This window comes from Molossus molossus, unplaced genomic scaffold (genome assembly GCF_014108415.1).
Source record: "Molossus molossus isolate mMolMol1 unplaced genomic scaffold, mMolMol1.p scaffold_m16_p_8, whole genome shotgun sequence".
NCBI lineage: Eukaryota > Metazoa > Chordata > Mammalia > Chiroptera > Molossidae > Molossus > Molossus molossus.
The window spans coordinates 7,861,170-7,879,936 of record NW_023425402.1 but is presented as its reverse complement, the minus strand read 5'-3'; the positions used below and the strand labels follow the sequence as shown (position 1 = coordinate 7,879,936).

Genomic DNA, 18,767 nt, shown 5'->3' with positions numbered 1-18,767 from the left:
ACAGACAGCTCTCATTCTTGTTCTAAGAAGAAATGATACCTTAAACATCTCTGTAATTTTATGTTGAGAGGAACTGGTTGATTTAAATGGTCTGTTGATAAATCTGTTACTAGGGCATGATTTCAAGCTTCATCCATAAACAGACACTGAATGCACTGACTATGGCCACATTCAGTCAATTCTACTAATATTAAATGGTGTTGCAATAATATGGTGGTGTTTAGACTACAAAAACACAGGAGGGGAAGAGTCTAATTGATCACTTACAGAAAACCTACCATATATTTTAAAAAATCACGACACACACACTCCTACAACAACGAAGCACTAGGACATGCGAAATAATCACTATGATAATGCTAGTATGAGAGCTGAAACCAGAAGTCACCTGCACTAAAAAACAGTTCTCTCTTTCACTTTCTGCAGCTTATACTCAACCTATACTCAACTTCCAACACCCACCTCAAAATTACACCAAGATGTCGGTAGCCATAAGCCTAACTCTCCCCACAGCACTGTGCTATCATCATCACAAGTAACACCTACTGGTGAATGCCACGTGCAAGGTATTCGTTGAATAGGCAGAATGGAGAGGTCAGACAGGTTTCATACCTTTACTACTGAAAACATTCCTGAAGTTCACACTACTTAGTACTTTCAGTTTATACTGTACTGATTTCCACTTGATGTTTTGGTGGAAGAATCATCTTACATCACCAGCAATTTTTATGCATATGGACTGCAGGCTAACACCAATTTAGGAAGAAGTTAGGTCACTAAGGGTACTAACATGTTTTAAAATTCCAAATGTCCCTGACATGCAAGAGTATAGAGGTGCCGATAAATATCTGTAATGTGAATTAAATTCTGAATCCCTTCATAACCTGAATTAATATTTTGTTTTTCATTTTTTTATTGATTTTGTGAGAGAGGAAAGGTGAGGGAAGGAGAAATAGAAACATCGATGAGAGAGAACATCGACTGGCCACCTCTTGCATGCCCCCCACTGGGAATCAGGCCCACAACCTGGGCACGTGCCCTGACTGGGAATCAAACCGGTGATCTCTTGGTGCATGGGTCGACAGTCAAATACTAAGCCACTGGACTATTAATATATTTAGCATAAATTCGATTGATTAGTCCCTGTTTTAACTTGGATGAAATATAAAAATGACCACTTTGGAAAGATGAGTTAGTACATGTGCCTGAAAACAAACTATTTTAAAGAAGAGATACTTTCAGTTGATGAAATCTTTTATTTTCAGACAATGGCTCTTATAACATTAGGCAAATTGAGGCAATAGATGTATGTTCTGACAGAAAACCTGATATGTGGGTACAGTTTTTTCAGGATTACCCTTTCTTCTTCTTTTTTTTTAATCCTCACCCGAGGACATTTTTCCATTCTTTATTCAGACAGAGCAAGAGGGAGAGAGAGGGAGAAAAAGGGAGAGAGAAAGAGAGAAACATCGACGTGAAACGGACACATCGAGTGGCTGCCATCCGCACAACCGAACCAGGGCCAGGGACAAACTGCAACTGAAGTACATGCCCTTAGTGGGAACTGAACCCAGGTCTCTCTGGACTGCTGGCCGTCGCTCTAACCGCTGAGCCAAACCAGCCAGGGCAGGATTACCCTTTCTTAAAGAAAAAACATATCTACATACAAAAAAATGCAGCTACCTAAAATTTGTCCTGGAGACTGGTAATGTCAAACAGAACCACCACTGCCCTCAAGTTCACTTCAGAAGATGTCAAAATCAGGTCTACAGAACAGGATAAAAAATATCCATGGAACTGGAAAGGGCATTCTTACCAATACTGGAAAGTCCAAAAGAGGGTTTGCTTCTTTAAGCTTAACTGGTTTGAACTATAATGTTTCACTCAACCTATAGCTGCTGCTTCTCAATTCTTCACTAACTGTTCAAGAACCAAGTTCTCTTTGTTGCTCTCCAAAAGATCTCTTGGACCAAAATATAGTAAGCTTGAATAAGCCTATCTCTTGAAAATTTGCACAGTCTAGACTGTTTGAATACATGACTGTCTGAATACATTACTTCATTTATTTCTTATAATGTGAAAAAGTTTCATTATAATGGACTGGAATGAAAATGCATTCTTCCTATTCTATAGTACCAAAGCTCAAAACTCAGTTTAACTTGTATACAATCAATTAATAAATATAAAGATATATACATATAAAGATATATTTGGAAGTAGCAGGGTAGATATCGCCAATGAGAGAAAAGAAAGTAACTTGTTGAGTATTAATAAGCATTTTATTTGTATTTATTCCCTTTTTATTACACATAATACATGAAGGTTTCCTTTCTTTCTTTTTTTAATCCTCACCCGAGGATATTTTTCCATTTATTTTCAGATTGAGCGGGAGGGAGAGAGGGAGGAAGAGAAACATCCATGTGAGAAACACACATCGATTGGTTGCCTCCCGCACAACCCCAACCAGAGCCAAGGACAAACCGCAACCGAGGTACGTGCCCTTAGCCAGAATCGAACCTGGTACTCTTTGGTCCATGGGCTGATGCTCATACCGCTGAGCCAAATTGGCCAGGGTGAAGATTTCCTTTCTTAAAAAGGACCTTTTGATTATCATCCCAATCCCAGTCACTTCTCCAAGTGACTATCACTACTTGCTTGATATGAACCCTTTAAACTTTATAAAAATGCATTTATATTACACAGATATAATGTTAAAAGCATATTGTTTTAAAAACAAACTATATTCTATATGCATCTCACTTTCTGTAATATTTCTCTAAATTAATGTTCTTGAGATCCACCCATGTTGGAAGGTCAAGATCTAGTTTATCCCTTTTAACTGTTATATAATATCCTATGAGTCTATTCTATCTACCAATATTGAAGCTGACCTTGCTTAACTATTACAAACAAGCTTTCAATGAATAAGATCAGAGTGTACTATGAAACCAAGACAGGACCCAGTCTGCAGTTTTCCCAAACAGATTTGGTTTCAGTACTCCCTTTTTCAAGAAACTGTCTGAGGATTTATGCTTATCAGCACACACTTTAAGGAATCACCTAATCTGCCCGGCAGGTGTGGTTCACTATCAACCCATGCACCAAGAGGTCGCTGGTTTGATTCCCGGTCAGGGCACATGCCCAGGTTGCGGGCCTGATCCCCAGTGGGAAGCATGCAGGAGGCGGCCCTTTGATGTTCTCTCTCTCTATCTCTCTCTCTCCCCCCCCCTCTTTTCTCTAAGAATTAATAAAGAAAAAAAAATTACCTAATCCAACATTTCCCAAAGTCCCCTATGAATGAATTCCTCTATAATCCTAGAATAACCGAACAAAACTCTCTTGACCAAAGAAACCTAAAAAGTAAACAGTCTGACACCAAATTCTTCAACATACACCAGAGCAGCCAGTTTCAACTTAATATTAAGGGTTTACTTCCCTTCCAGGAAGGATATTTCATTCAACTTTGAATTTATATTTTCAGGTCCTACCACAGTTCAAGATCCCCCAAATGAATCTTGGTCCTCAGAACAGATCTAAGGAAAAACCAAACCAAAACAAACAAAAAAGAAAAGAAAAGAAATAAGCAAAGAACTTCCAACAATATAGTTCTCTACTGCTACAAAACTATTTTTGGCCAACAGTCCTAAAAGTCACAGTAATGCTCAATTAAAAGAAGCAAAGGATCATGACATCCTTGGCACACCTCACAGTAACTAGAGAGACTGCATCGGAAAACAAGGAGTTAGAAATATATTAATGAAACACACTGTATATCTGTGAAGCAAAGAAACTTAACATCCAACAAGCTAGCTCAAGCTTCACTTCCACATCTCACATAAAAGCATTTTACACACTCTGAAGAGCTACACAAACAGTTTTTACTATTTATTTCACAGGCCTTCTATGAAGGCCCACATTTTGTTAAGTTTTGATTTTGCTGACCTGGAACAGCAAAACATTTAGCATCCTAATCTCTCCATCTTGGAAAATTTACATACAATCTTTTAAAAAAAATTTTGTTTTATCCTCACATTTTTACATTTATCTTCAGATAGAGCTGGAGGGAGAAAGGTGGGAAGAGAGAGAGAAACATCATGTGAGACAGACACATCAAGTGGTTGCCACCCATACGACCCCAACCAGGGCCAGAGACAAACTGTAACCGACGTACATGCCCTTAGCGGGAACCGAACCCAGGACTCTCTGGTCTGCGGGCCAATGCTCTAACAGCTGAGTCAAACCGGCCAGGGCAACATACAATCTTTGATAGTGGAATTATCTCCACATATCCCTTGAACCTAAAAAGGGGACACACTGGTAGATTCTCTCTAGAACACTGTCATCTTGAGTATTAATCCAAAACGTCTCTAGATAACAAGTGTATTTTCTTTTTACTTGTAATTTCATCTAATTATTTCTAAAGAAAATAAGATAATTAAACAGGTCACTGTTCCATTAAGTTTAACAGCTTGTCACTAAACTATTCAGCTTTTAAAAATCCAGATGGGGACATACAAATGGCCAAGAGACATATGAAGAAATGCTCAACATCACTAATCATCAGAGAGATGCAAATTAAAACAACTATGAGGTATCACCTCACACCTGTCAGAATGGCCGCCACCAACAAATCATTAAACAAGTGTTGGCGAGGGTGTGGAGAAAAGGGGACTCTAGTACCCTGCTGGTGGGAATACAGACTGGTGCAGCCACTATGGAAAACAATATGGTGTTACCTCAAAAAATTAAAAATCGAAATGCCTTTTGATCCGGTGATCCCACTTCTAGGAATATACCCTAAGAAGCCTGAAACACCAATCAGAAAGAATATATATACCCTCATGTTCATAGCAGCACTATTTACAATAGCTAAGATCTGGAAACAGTCCAAGTGTCCATCAGTAGACGAATAGATAAAAAAGCTGTGGTACATATACACAATGGAGTACTATGCAGCTGTAAGAAAGAAAGATCTGTTATCCTTTGAGACGACATGGAGGGACCTGGAAAGTATTCTCCTAAGTGAAACAAGCCAAGCAGAAAAAGACAAATACCACATGATCTCACTTATTTATGGAATATAATGAACATAACAGTCTGAGGAATAGGGTAGACCCAGAAACATGGAAGTAGGGTACAGACTGACAACCTTCAGAAGAGGGGGTGGTGGGGGGAGGGAAGAGATAAACCACAGAACTTATATGCATGTATACGTAACCAATGGACAAGGACAAGGCCGGGGACGGGGCGGGGGAGGGGATGGGGTAAAAAAGGAGAAACATCTATAACAAAAATAAAATTAAAATTAAAAAATAAATAAATAAATAAAAATAAAATCCAGATGGAATGAGGTTGGGGACAATCAAAGTGAATATGGATGTATTTCAAAAGCATTATGCTTTCAGACTGTTAATGGTATAAGGGTATGATGTTTTACTTTAGAGCCATGTATCCTCCCTGTAAGAACTGGATGATAAAGATGTGGTAGAATGCCACAGAATTCGGTAAATGAACAATCTACCCTTCATCTATAATGCATAATTAAATTAAAAAAATAATTACATCTTTGCCAAACCTTCATTTCAGACACATATCCTAGTCCTTTCAGTCTGTTCTTATGTGAAAACAACTACATTTCTTCTCTAATTGCCTATTATTGGCTTTGGTCTAGTTCCATTAAGCATAGTAATGAGAACCCTGCTAACATTTTCTATTAGAGGTGAATGGATTAAGCTTTGTTTCACATATGCTCCCTGGTGACACCCAGGATTTCAGGTTAAGAGGGTTCATGAAGGTTGAGGGAGAGACAACAGAGGTGACAGAATGCAATCTAAAATGTCTACGTGATCACCTTCTAGGATATTACTGACTGATAGCTAAGAGGCTGCCATCTTCAAAATGTACTCTGAGTATGTGTGTTTATATATATGTATGTATATCTAGCTCTCCATGTATCTATCTACATCTATATCTTTTAAACCAAGTCCACTGATGCTTTTCTGTCGTGTTTCTTTTTTTTTTTTTTTGGTATGTGCCCCTAGCGGGAACCAAACCCGGAACTCTCTAGTCCACAGGCCAACACTCCAACCGCTGAGCCAAACCAGCCAGGGCTGTCGTGTTTCTGTTCAATCCCTTCACATGTGCAACCTTAATGCTCCAATCTCAGAAGAAATTCTGTCTTCTGATTGAAGCTTTCTGGTTCTCCTTTTTCCAGATTATGTCTAAAAATATTGAGTAAGACCACTCCAGTATTAAGCCCATATAAACTTTATTCTTAACATTTCTAAATATTGGCGTTTTCCTACCTTATATCCCCAAACCCATAATAATTTAGCTGTTTGAATGTGTAAAGAGGAAGATCCTTGTAAGTAAGTTATTTCCACTGGGTCCTCCCTTCCTGAGTACTTGCTGTTTTCCTCAGAACTCTGGCAGACTGGTAAGATATAACTACTTAGATATTTCTTGCTACGTTTCTCCCCAAGTATAATTTTCCATCATGGCTCTACCTTTTATATTTGTGACCCTCGGCAGGTTCCTAAATCTCTTTGTGTCTTAACTTACTCATAATAGAGGATAATAACCTTTAACCACTCAGGTTGATACAAGGATTAAATGAGGTAATACATTTCAAGTGCTTAGTATGATCCTGGCACATGGCATTCAATAAATGTTGATTATTGTTATTAGTTCTGAGCCACAGAGTCTATAAAAATCTTTTACAAACCTAATCGTATTTGATACTGAAATAACTCCAGCAGAGATATTTTAATTATCCTCACTTTACTGCTGGGAAAAAAAAAAAAAAAATCAAGCTTTAGAGAGGTTAGCAACTTGACCCAATCACATTCTAGCTAAGAGGCAAAGATAGGTTCCAAACTTAGGTCCTTCCATGGGCATATTCTTTCCAACCAATCACACTGCTTCCCCAAAACCATCTTGCCTTTCATCCATTACTGATTGTAGGAGTTATTCCATTATTTGTCAGAAATGAAAGAAAAAAAACAGTAGTTTCCAGGGTCATTGTTGTTGAAGTTCTTATCAAGTAGGAGTTATAGTAGTAACGCAAGAATCCTGTCATAGATGGTTTTACTTTTCCACAAATAAAAATAGCATTATTGGTGTTTTACTGCTTATAAAAGCATGTATGCTCAATGAAAAAATTCAGTCAATATAGAAAGATATAAATACTTTAAAAATCAACAAAGCTGTGGTAAAATCTTTGCATATGTATCTTTGGGCATCTACTCTATTATATCCTTGGAATAAATCAGAAGTAAAATTGCTTTGGAAAAAGGTAACTACTTTTTAAGTTTTGATATATACTACCAGATTATCCTTTATAAATATACCAATTCACACTCCTTCCAGCAGTATGGAGTCTCCATTCTCCAGAACTCTTGCTAACAGTGTTTCAGTCTTCCTTAGTTTTGCTAATCTGGTAAGTGAAATACGATCTCATTCTAATGTGGTAATTTAAAGTCATTCATTTTCAGCAGTACTTCTAAAATTTCACCTTTAAGAGCCTTAAAAGTTGTGGGTGGGTAGAGAAAAAAACCCCTTCTCAGGTGGATACTAGGTAATAGCAGTGATTTATTCATATCAGGTTTGTCAGGCTTGACTAGAATCACTGGATGTTTCCCATGACTTGCTCACATCTCCCTGAAAGTCTGTGAGATGACAAGATATGATAACCACCCACTAGACCAGTGGTTCTCAACCTTCTTAATGCCGCTAGTTCCTCATGTTGTGGTGACCCCCAACCATAAAATTATTATTATTATTATTATTTTTTATCCTCACCCAAGGACATTTTTCCATTTTTTTGTTCAGATAGAGTGGGAGGGGGAGAGAGAGAGAAACACTGACGTGAAAGGGACACATTGAGTGGCTGCTACCCACAAGACCAAACAAGGCCGGGGACAAACTGCAACCGAGGAACACACCCTTAGAGGGAACCGAACCCGGGTCTCTCTGGACTACAGACCGACGCTCTAATCACTGAGACAAACTGGCCAGGGCCATAAAATTATTTTTGTTGCTACTTCCTAACTGTAATTTTGCTACTATTATGAATCACCATCGGAAATATGTGTTTTCTGATGGTCTTAGGCGACCCGTGAAAGGGGCTGAGAACCGCTGCACTAGACTAAAGCAAAGCAGGTTCTGGCTTTGGCTTTGTTATTAACTAGCTATGTCACCAAGAAAACGTCCTTTAAGCTTCAGTGTTTTAAGAATAAAAATGGGATGATATCTACCACTATAAAGTTAGACAATCCTTTCGCAAATAGGATTTATAGGAAAGCCCTCAAAAAAGCAAAAAACGCTTTATAAAGACATGAGATGCATTTGGGTATGTGAATCTCCCTTCTACAACTAGTTAGCATTTACTTAACTCTTTAAATTCATCAAGCTCCTCCTCCACTTTTGAATATATTTTTTATGTTCTGACTATTGTATGGTTTTCCTGATCTCAGCTACCTTTCTCTTTTGATTCAGTGAAATTACACACTGTACTACTTTTGGAGTTCTCTGAATTATTTTTTGCCTCCGTTGCCTAATTTTTCATTTGCACTTGACCTGTGTCTTTCCATTCTTCCCTCAGGAAAATGTCATATTCTTTCTCTTCTCCTGCCAAGCTGACTTTTCTTTAGTTTTTTTTTTTTTTAACTGTTGTAGAATTAAAAACAAAACAACTATCTTATACTTGGGTGGTACGTGTTCATTGTTTCTGACAGAATACTGAAAAGACAAAAATCCAATAATTCCTCTTCCTGACTTTCCTAAGTATAAATACATAAATGTTTCTTTTATTTTCTATTTTTACAATTTGAAATTCTGCTGTAAATACTTTGTATTCTCAGCATACAATGAACACAGTTATATGTCAATAATCATAGTCTAGCATGGTTTTCAGTGGTACATAATACTCCATTTAAGTGGTTGTACCAAATTTTACTCAACCCCTTTCAGTTACTTTTTAAATATTGAACCTTTAACCAATATAGAGTTTATTTTGCCATTCAGCATGAGGTACAGATCTAACAAAATTCAAATGGTTAACCAACTAATTACTTTAACAATATACTCTGAAGAGTATTTTTTCCCACACTGATTGAGTTGTCAGTTTTCTCAAATACTAACATATTATATCTATGCTTGATCTAGTTTTTAAACTCTGTTCCACTGATTCATCTATTTCTGCACCAATGTCATATATAATTGTAATTTGACATCTTCCCATCATTTTTCTATGTCATTTATCTAGAAGTTCTAAAATATTTTAAGTTGTCAACAGGGAAATTTTTTTCTTCTTATCTTTAAAATTATGTCTTAACTACTCATTTATACTTTTTTTATGCAATGAGTAACACCAGCTTTATCAGTTTTAGAATTCTTGTAATAAGTTTCATAGACCATTAAATTTAATGGAGACAGCAATTGCACACATTCAGACTCCCAGTTTATGACCCAGAATGAAGCTCTGTGTGTTCTAACTCTTCTTATATGGCAGTAAAAATTTGCTTTACTTAAAAATACTACTGCTGTAACTCATGCCAATGCAATTTTAACAAATATAATTGAAACTATTAATACTAGAGCAATTTTGATGTTTACTATTAAAAGACCAAAGCACAACCAAGGTATATCCCCTTGACCAGAACTGAACCCGAGGCTCTTTGGTCCGTGGGTAGGCCAATGCTCTAGCCACTGAGCCAAACTGGCCAGGGCTATATTATACTTAGAAGATCAATTATATTTTTAGATTAATATTGCAGCTATCCAGAAGACTTCTTTCTGTGTAGAAAAAGAACTCATGGTACTGTATTTTTTGAAAACTGGTGAAGGTTTCTACACGTCTTCCTTACATACTCTCCTAGTGAGCCTAAGCAATTGTATAATTAGTCCCTAATAAAGATTAATCCCCTTCCTCAACCCCTTTCTCTTGTTTCTTTTTCTTTTCAAAGAACTGATGTTATAAAATGTTTTTCCATTTGCATTACTACTTCCTCATAAAGTCTCAAATGAAGAGAAGCTATATTTAACCATAAACTACCCTGCCTCCCATATTTACCAGCAACTGCTCTGGGACCAGATCACCAAGGTTGGTTCTTTTTTTTAATTTTTTTTATTTTGTATTCCTCACCCGAGGATATTTTTCCATTTATCATTAGATAGAGTGGGAGGGAGAGGGTGGGAGAGGAGGGGAGTGGGGGGAGGGAGGGGAAGGGAGAGGGAGAAAGGTGGAGGGAGAGGGAGAAAGGTGGGGGGGGAGGAAGAGAGGGGGACGTGGGAGGGAGGGAGGGAGGGAGAGAGGGAGAGAGAGAGAGAGAGAAACATCGATGTGATAGAACCACATCAACTGGTTGCCCCCTGCACTACCTGACCAGGGCGGGGAGGAACTGCAACCAAGATACATGCCCTTGATCAGAATCAAACCCTCAACTCATTGGTTTGCAGGCCTACGTTCTAATTGCTGAGCCAAACTGGCCAGGGCAGGTTGGTTCTTAATTTCACCACTTTCTTAGCTGTGTGAATCTGGGTACATGACTAACTTCTTTGAGCCTCAAAGTTCTCACCAGTAAATTAAATAATAATAGTATCTATTTGGAAGAACTCTTTTAGAAATTACAAACATTTCTTACAAAGCACAGTCTCTGGCATACAGTAAACACTGACAAAGTGTTAGCTGTTATTCTTACTATTTATATATTCAAAACTAGTTTCAAGCTTACAAAAATAATATTTGAAAACCTTATTTTTTAAACTCTCTCCTTGTTTCTCCTTTCTTGCATTAATACTTAGCCACCACATCATCCCTCACCTCAATTCCAATACCAACAACCTTCTATTTATATCTCTGGGTATCTGTTTTTTTTTTTTATAGAGAGTAAGTACTGGATTCTGAATACATCTACTTGCAGAAGTTATAAAACAATTATGATACCACTATTAACTCTTAATTCCAAACATTTACGAATAAAAAACATGTTATTTCTGTAAACCAAACCTGTAGTTTTAGAACTAAAAACTAGATAGCTTTCCAATGAATTTTTTGTATGTCCAAGTACTTCTTTTTTTTATCGGCTAGGTTTCTTTTTTAATCCCTCAAAACTATAGAGAAGTTTTTGGCAATCTTTTCAGATTATCAGCAAACTGGTCAACATATAGATACAGTCAGCATACATTTACCAAATATCTACTGTGTGACGGCACCAGCACGGAGGAGAACAAAGGACTGAACAAAACCTTTCAGGGTTCATCCTAAGCTCCCACGCTGGTTAGGTAGAGATATATGAAAAAAATTTTAAGTAAATTTTTTTTCTTTTTTTTTTTAAATCCTCGCCCAAGGATATGCTCATTGATATTTTTAGAAAGAGAGGAAGAGGGTAGGGAGAGAGAGACTGAGAGAAACATCGATGTGAGAGGGCAAATTGATCAGTTGCCTCCCACATTCACCCTAATGGGGAATCAAACCCACAACCTTTTGGTGTATGAGATGACGCTCCAACCAACTACGCCACCCAGCCAGGGCAAAAAAGATAAATAAATTTAAGTAAGAATATGAAATAAGTGGTTTAAACCAGTGGTTCCAGACTCTCAGGCCTCTCCTCTGAGAGTCTGTCTCTGCTGGCTTACTGTGAGGCTGGTAATTTATTTTCACTTTCCTCTATAATTTTAGCAACAGTATTTTACATTTGTATAGCATACAATTCAAATTTCGTTCACATTTGTTACCTTATCTGATCCTTACAACCTTCTCTATGAAACAAATAGGAATATAGTGACAGAGACATCTGAAACTAAATCCTCTGGCCCCAGTCACAGACCTTTCCACTGCACCTTGAGGCTTTCCAATCTTGTAGTAAGGCACTCTCTGTTTTAGTAAGAACAGAGGTAGTTTACTTTATTCTTAACATAAAGCCTTAAAATGTCAACAGTGGGATGGACAATCTGGATCAAAAGAAAACAGTATCTTGAAATAAATTATAATATTTTAAAACACAATGAACAACATTACTTCTCGGCCTTTTGGCTAAGATCAAGTGTAGTGTCTGTTCTTATCAGTTTAAAATACAATGAACATAGAGCATCTCCTGAGAACTCGCACTGTCTCAGACACAGCTGTAAGCACTTCATGTAAATTACATGAACTAACTCAATCCTAATAACCCTCTGAGGTAGGTACTATTACCAGCACTATTTCAGAGACATAGAAATTGATGAGTACTTTATCCAAGCTAGTAAATGAAGGCACTAGGATTTGAACCCAGGAAAGACTGGCTCTAAAGCAACATTTTTAACCACTACCCAATAAGTACAGCTGACCCTTAAACAATATGGGTTAGGGGTGTCAACCTCCCACACTATCCAAAATCTGCATAAGCCCTTCACATACTGGGTATACTCAGATTCTCAACAGTGGAGGTGACCTTTGGATAACACAGGTTTAAACTATGAGGGTCAACTGAGCTGCAGTCATTAAAAAAAAATTCGATATACATGAAACTGTACAGTTCAAGCCCATGTTGTTCAAGGGTCAACTGCATAACGAGGGCACTACTGAGCATAAATCTTAACAGCTTTGGAGTCAGCCAGATTTAAGTTTGAACACCGACCACTTACTAGGTTTATGACTTTGGGCAAGCTTAAACTCTGTCTTAGATTCCTCAGTTATAAGATAAAGATAATGAAATGAGACAACAGACGTAAAAGTATTTAGTATGGTATCCAGTATATAATAATGTCTATGAACTATAAGTCCTTACTATAATATTTCTAATTCTACTTTTCATGAATATACAAGAACAATCCAACAATGTCTAATTTGGGGACTCCAAGCATAAATATCAAAAAGTTCTCTTCTTTCATCCATACTTCTTTCCTTTCCACTATTCCAGAAATGCATATACTACTCCAATAACCTCATTTCCCACAGGAACATCAGAATATACTAAATCATGTTAGTAGTTGTATCAGTTTTATATTCTGTCTCACACAGAGATACCTAACAACTCTGGTAAGGATAACAGTATAGTTATGTGACAACTTCAAGATTCTGGACATTGCTCAAACATCTAACATATAATAAAATTTCACCACTGTACCCATCTTAACCTTTACTGAATCTTTAAAAAAATAAGATCTCTTGGGATTACAAGATAACTATTTGCTCTTATTTTTCCTTTTACTACTTATTTCAAGCTTCAGACTTCCTTATTTTAGTACTCACACTCTTCATGATTTACATGGCTTGATCACATACATTCTCCTTCAAGCTCCATTTTCCCCAAATAATACAGCTTTTGTAGTCATGTGAAAGTCTCTCCATTTTTTTTTTTTATCTCCTTATAACTTCATTTCTCTGGACCTTTTCCATTTTTGAAGCATTTTTCTTGAGATGACTTATAGTGAGAAGAACACTGGGCTAGAAGCCAGAAGTCCTCACTCTACCATCTCCTTTGTCAGATTCCTTACCTGAAAGACTAGAGCACTGCACTAGATAAATTTGTAATAGGTTTCCTTGTATCGCTAAGCCTCATAGTTCCATGACTCTGGGTATTCCAACTAAAAATCATTCATTTTCCAACAACTTCCCTAAACTTTCTACTCCAGTTAGCCAAGAAGGGGCAGGCATGTTCAGACTTGGGGGCAGAGGAAGATGTGATAATTAGGAAACCCAGGACTATAGAAGGAAAGACATAACATTTTGTGAACCAATAGAAAAAGATGGATTAATGAGAGAAATCAGACACCAAACACAGAAAAGGTCAGAAACACATAGCTAAACTCTAACCTCGTGCCTACAAATCTATTTGAAGAGAGACTAAGAAACAGAAAAAGCTTTTGGCAGCAGAGGAGGTGATCCAGCCCTGCCTCAAGGGAGCAATGTAACTGTGCCATCTTTGCAATGTTGCTGCTGAAATGGCTCACTCAAGTGCTTTGCATAAAATTGGCATTACTGGGGTATTTGATGACTGGACTGAAAGCCCTGATAAGTGCTACTGGTACTGCTACATACCAGGAAATCTGAGAGCTCAAGGCCATGGGACTTAATTACATGGCACTGGCTGCCCTGGTTCTAAGGAGACTGAGCTAGTTGAGGGGGGGAATCGGTATAAAAGCTTTGTTGATGTGATAATACTGAAAGTAGCCCCCAGAACGAAAAAGGTCAGATTCATAGGCACCGGCTATCTCAAAGCCACCAAAGGCAGTATTAGAAATATGGATGAAAGTCATTTCCTACCCTGGTGTCAGAGTCCAAGAAAACGCACTATCTTTTCTTAAGTTTCCTTCTGGAGTCAGAGCTTCTTGGCTTATGACAGGTTGAGGGGCAGAAACAACAAAGGGATGAGGGAGCCAGGCGGTTGTAAAAATTCTCAGGCCAGCCCTATGGTGGTGTTTCTCCAAGTGTGGTCCCTGGGTGACGAGCAACAGACCCAGTGTTTGCCTAAAATGCATACTCAGGGGTCAATCCACATCTCTAGACTCGGATTTCTGGGAGTGGTACTGGCATTTTTAAGGAGCACACTTATGTTTGAGAACTGCGCCAGAATTTGGGGGACGGGAGGGTTGAGAGCGAAGTTCTTTGACTCTGGCTGGATTCATCAGTAATTCCACTGATATTACTACACTTTGTTTTGAGAACCATTAAAAAAACCCCTCAAGCCCTGGCCGGTTGGCTCAGCGGTTGGAGCATCAGCCTGCGGACCCGAGTCCGGGTTCGATTCCCGCTAGGGGCACGTACCAACAAACAAACAAACAAACAAACAAACAAAAAACCCTCAATTGCTCAGGTCACAGCTGCAGCTAGTCGCTTAGCAGCTAACACAAGCACAATTAAAGGGCCTGGAAAATGCCTTTTCACAAACTGGTTACACGGCCTGGTTTATCCTGTTCGTTGGCTGGCTGGTTTGTTTATAAATAAATTGCTTCAGCCCAGGAATTTTCAGAAAGAATCAAAACAGAAGAGGTCTTTGGAGAGCGCAGAGCTGGGCTGGTGACCCCGAAGACGCTGCCTGCTATAAAAAGTAAGGTTTTGTTTAAAAGAAAAGGCCGGGTTAAGGCTCTCCCGGCTCTTCCGCAGACAGCCGCCGAGCCCGGCGACCGGCAGGAAGGAAGCGGCGGCGAGCGAGCCGCACGCGCTCCGCTCGAGTTGGGAGGACGCCGACCAACTCCACAATTCTTAATGAGTTCAGTTAATTGCCAGAAGGAGAAAAAAAAATCGTATCTGCAAATATTTTATCAGCAAACACCCGAAGGTCTCGTCATTTCTGGCGGGATAAGGACACCAAAGGCCTGCAGGAAACAGATAAGTTCGACTTCACCTGTCCCCACGACTGAGTTTACGATTTCCATCAGGTGACCCCCTCCCCGATCGTCACACCTCACCCTCGACACGAAAGCGGGCGCCGGAAACCCATCTGCGGGCTTTTCTCCTCACGAGGATTTTGGTCCCGCGAGGGGAGGGGGGTCGGACCCGGCGGACTTCCGCCGAAGCGGCGTCCTGGAGACATCTCCGGGACACAAAGGCAGACCTCGGGACCAGGCCCGCCAACACTTACCTACCGCTCCCCGCCCCGCTGCGGTGCCCGAGACCCGAATCCGCCCGGGAGCCGGGAGGCGCGCGCACACCGCCCGCGAGAAGCCGCCGCGGGGACCGGCTGTGCCGCAGCGGCGCGCGCCCTCCGCCCTGGCCGGCGCGGCCACGCGGCTGGCTCACCGGGCGCTTCACATTAAGAGTCCCCGTGGCGCGCGGGGCACGCCGGGAAAGTTGGGTTGGGGTGGTGGCCGGGCGCCCCCGCGGGGGTGTCCTCCTTCCTACCCGACATGCCCCGCCCGCGCGAAGCTGGACTCTCTCAGGCCGGCACAGCCACGGATTTCTGAGCTTCGGGTAGCTGCTTTCAATTGCTAAAGATACAAAACGGAAACGTCAGTAGTTGAGTTGTGAAGTGAGCTCACGCAGCCCCAGGACAGCTACTGCTCATAGAAGACTGTGGCGCCCGGACCCCTCCCTACGTTTGAGGGAAGGAGGTAGTAAGAACAAAGGAATTGTTTAAGCACGTTCCGCCCGGAAGCCCCTACCCTGGGTGTGCATTCTCACCAAAAGAAGGGGGGAAACATTTTTCTCAAACCTTGAGTATAATGAAACTAACATGCTATAGCAAAGTTGAATTACAAGTTTTAAATCAACTGGAAGCAAATTATTGGAAAACCGTGTTACAAGAAAAACATTTCAACATTCAAAAACATCTAGGTATGGCCCTATAAAACTAATGCTAGAAAATATAAAATGAAAGAAATAGCATCAATTCTTAATGTCATGATTTCTAATGACTTCTGTTCTTTTAAAAGTTATCATACCGGCCTGGCTAGTTTGCTCCGTGGTTAGAGCGTTGGCCCTTGGATCAAAGGGTCAAGGGTTTGGTGTCCCATCAAGGGCACATACCTGGATTGCAGGTTCAATACCTGCCTCCGTCATGTGGGAAGCAACCAATAGATCACATCCATATTTCTCTCTCTCCCTCCCTCCATTTGACTCTATCTGAAAATCAGTGGAAAAAATATCGTCAGGTTATTAATAAAAATAAATAAAAGTTATATTAATGAAATAAAACATTTGGTGCTTATGCAAACTATTCTATTTTTTAAATATTGAAAACCATATAAGTTAATAATTTCTTCAATTCTGAGTCAATTTTTTTTTTTTATCCTTACCCGAGGACATTTTTACATATTTTGTCAGATAGAGTGGGAGGGAGAGAGAGAGAAAGAGAGAGAAACATCGATGTGAAAGGGACACATCAAGTGGTTGCCACCAGTAAGACCCAACCAGGGCCGGGGACAAACTGCAACCGAGGTACATGCCCTTAGCGGGAACCGAACCCCCGTCTCTCTGGACCGCAGGCCGACACTCTAACCACTGAGACAAACTGGCCAGGGCTGAAAATATTTTTAAATAGCTGTTATCAATTATCATATAAGAAACTAATTATTCTTTCTACATACTATAGCATATGTACAGTAGTAAATATAAAGACAAACCAAAAACCCAAGATTTTTGAACTCTCAAAGTAACTACGTTTGCAATTTTTTTACTAAATGTATGGTTTAGTTGTATGATCTCTAGATTACTGCAGACATATCAAATGAGACTATTTGAAAGAAGAATCACTTTCATTTGAAGTCCAAATTGTGCTCAGATACAAATGGAAATAATGATTTAATTTCTGACTTTCAGAACCCTGCATACTGACCCAAAATAGATTCATAAGAATCTTTTTTACTTCACTTCCATCGATTCACCTTTGTTAACAATCTCTTCATGAAAGTCACAAAGGCTTTCCACCAGCAGGAAACAGACTGGACCTTGAATACAGAATCAACCAGAGAATCAACAATTTTGTTTCTTAGTGGCTGGAATTTACTACTAAATCTTCATTAATATACATCTGCTTTACATACAACTTCACTGTGCCTCTTAGTCTCACTTACAGGGAATGTCTCATGCAGATCCAACAAGTAGCCACAGTCCAAAGGTATAGGACCCCAAGAAAACTACGTAGATGATGATGACAGGAGCTCTCCTCCAAAGGAACTTTAAAAAGTTAAGTTTGGTTACTTGGGTAACTAAATAAGAGATAAAGGGAAGTGAATCTACATAAAAGTATTCCACTATTACGTAAAAGAGAAATGACAGAATATCCCAAGTTTGCAATCTCCTGTGAATCAGTAGATAATAGGCATTGTGCATCAACATTTTCAAAGGTCATAAAGAGAACTAGACATTATATGCCTCTTGAAGGAAAAGCCACACTACCACCTAAAATGCAGCTAATGGGATGGAACCTAAATCTGATCTATACTTGAGAAGCAGCAACCAGTTTGTAGGAAACACAGGGAACAGAACAGAGGAACACATTGAACTGCACTATGATCATGCAATTTGCAAAGTCCTGTCTATGGAAGACTCTGCAGGTCAAAAGGCCCCTGCTTTTTAAAAGATAAATGGTAAAGTTTTTTAAAAAACTTAAAATATATTTTTAAAAAATTAAAGTGTGTGAATGTGTGTGGCAGTGAGACTCTATGGTCTGGGGGCAAATATTTGGGTGGTAAAACCATTAAAGAAAAAGGGACTTCCCCTGGCCAGTTTGGCTCAGCGGTTAGAGTATCCACCTGCAGTTCAGAAAGACCTGGGTTCGGTTCCCGCTAAGGGCGCCTACCACAGTTGCAGTTTCTCCCCGGCCCTGGTTGGGTTGTGCAGGTGGCAGCCACTCGATGTGTCCCTTTTACGTCGATGTTTCTCTCTCTTTCTCTTCCTCTCTCTCCCTCCCACTCTATCTGAACAAAAAATGGAAAAATGTCCTCAGGTAAGGATAAAAAAAAAAAGAAAAAAAGAAAGAAAAAGGGACGTGAAAGGGACCACTATAAAAATTAGGATAATAGTTACTTATTAGGTTGTAGTAATTGAGAAGGGACATGGAAGGGGCTTCCAAGGGCAGGTAGTCAAGTTATGTTCTTTGACCTGGTGGTGGTTACAAGGGTCTTTGCCTTAAGGCAAACATTTCCTTTGGGTCGTCTTCTGTTTCTGTGTTTTATTTTATGATAAAAAGATTATTTTTCCTATTTTCTTTTTTTTTATCCTCACCTGAGGACATTTTTGCATTTATCTTCAGACAGCGGGAGGGAGAGAGGGGGGAAGGGAGAGAGAGAAACATTGATGTGAGAGAGACCCATTGACTGGTTGCCACCCACACAGCCCCAACCGG

The 18,767-nt window shown here is 39.5% G+C and overlaps 1 protein-coding gene and 1 pseudogene across 2 annotated transcripts in view; one reads left to right on the top strand and one right to left on the bottom strand.

The window, feature by feature from the left end:
* The window catches only part of KCTD20 (potassium channel tetramerization domain containing 20), a 37,210-nt gene extending 21,581 nt beyond the window's left edge, over window positions 1–15,629 (bottom strand). The window contains exon 1 of one of the 2 annotated variants that reach the window (XM_036248442.1): window positions 15,564–15,629. The gene's annotated coding sequence lies outside the window, so the exon portion shown is untranslated. Of the gene's footprint in view, window positions 1–11,828; window positions 11,853–15,563 lie in introns of those variants that run through there. The other variant, XM_036248443.1, reaches the window with a different exon arrangement.
* LOC118622175 lies at window positions 12,015–12,176 on the top strand (annotated as a pseudogene).
* Window positions 15,630–18,767: the final 3,138 nt, after the last annotated feature.